Raw genomic sequence first — 1,682 nt, 5'->3', positions numbered from 1 at the left:
AATTTAATTACAAATGAGGGGGGAAAATACAAGAGAAACAGAAGGTATACATGTTGCCTCATGGCATGGAGTCCTCTCTGAGTGTTCAGTAACCACTGAAAGGAGTGAAAGAAAATAATGAAAGGAGAGAGCGAAAGGAGAGAGAAAGAAGAGTGAAAGAAGAGTGAAAGAGAGTGAAAGGAGAGTGAAAGAAGAATGAAAGAAGAATGAAAGAAGAGGGATAACGACAACATTCAAATAATACAATGTCAAAACAATAGAATGTATTTCTTACCGAGCCCCCCCCCCCCCCTCTATATACACAAAGACCCAAAAAGATATTTCAAAACAAAGGTAATGTGATAGGATTATGTGAGCTCCTCTTTTCCATGTGTCCATAATTACAAATACAACTAGCTCAGTTGAAGTTAAAACTACTATTTTAGTTCAGCTAATAGTAAGATGGAGTTGTCGTTGTCTGGAAAATACATACGGAAAATATAAAATACAAAACACGAGGGATTCAAATAGCCATGGAAAAGAGGTAGGCCCAGAGGGGTACAAAATAATCAAATAGTAAATCATGTTAATAATAACAATGACAGTAAATAATCATTTGGGACAAATAATAAACAGCAACGACGAGAGGGAAAAGTGGGAACATTTTTAGATGATTTTCTTTTGAAGCAACAAGGCAGCTATCAGTTACAATGCAAGGCAGGACAAAAGAGGTACTGGGTGGCTACGGCAACACCAACATCTGCATACAGACACCCACGTACACCATACTAGTGCTATGAACAAACTCTTGAGCGAGTCTTTTTTTTTGGGCCCGGCTCTTGTTGAGTTACAAAGGCTGGAGGGACCTAGACGGCACCCGCAGAGCGTCTTCTCAGATTACGGGAAGTCCCTCTCTGAGGTTTTGTGATGTCATATCCTGCATGGGCGAGGGTTGTTTCTTTGGTTAAGAGTCTTCCAAGCCAGAGAGACTAGTACGGGGGTGGGGGATCATGTCGCTAGTGATGTCACCTTCCTTTTACTCTAGGTTAACCCACATTACAGACCTCTCAGCAGACCAGGTCTACCTCAAACATGTACATATTCAGGTGGCGGAGTGTTACTGATGCATTCTCCTAGTATAGTTCATGGTCCAAGACAAAGGCCAAGTCCAGACAAACGGTGGGTTCAATAGACAACAAAGGTGCCCTGTCCTTGTGTTTCCAGGAGAGTTTGGGTTGCTGAGAGGGGGTGGGATCCTGGTCGTAAAGTTAGGGTTCAGGGGGGGGGGGGGGGGGACAAGACAAGCATGTCTGTTCTTTAGTGATGGCCAGAAAAGGTGACCCCAAAATCTTAAAAAGTTTCCACGATGCAACATTTCTCCATTATTTGTTCATTTACTGGTCGCTTTTCACCCACCAATCTTCAAGCCCCCCCAAACAGAACACTTGTTTTTACATTATAAATATTAAATGTGTTCCGATTCCTCTTGCACATGATCCCTTTCCAATTCAGCTCCACTGTCGAGAGAGGCAAGGTGAGAAGAGGCTCCCTTAATATATATATATATATATGCCCGACAGAGTTATTATTAAAAATAGCATTTGCTGATTCATATCAAATTATACTTTTTTGAATTATAACATTTGTATTTAATATATTCAAATAAAATATGTGTAGTATTGGTTTTAGTCATTCAGATTCTG

This window comes from Oncorhynchus clarkii, chromosome 32 (assembly GCF_045791955.1).
Source record: "Oncorhynchus clarkii lewisi isolate Uvic-CL-2024 chromosome 32, UVic_Ocla_1.0, whole genome shotgun sequence".
NCBI lineage: Eukaryota > Metazoa > Chordata > Actinopteri > Salmoniformes > Salmonidae > Oncorhynchus > Oncorhynchus clarkii.
The sequence above is the reverse complement of the archived record's forward strand: the minus strand, read 5'-3'. Positions refer to the sequence as shown.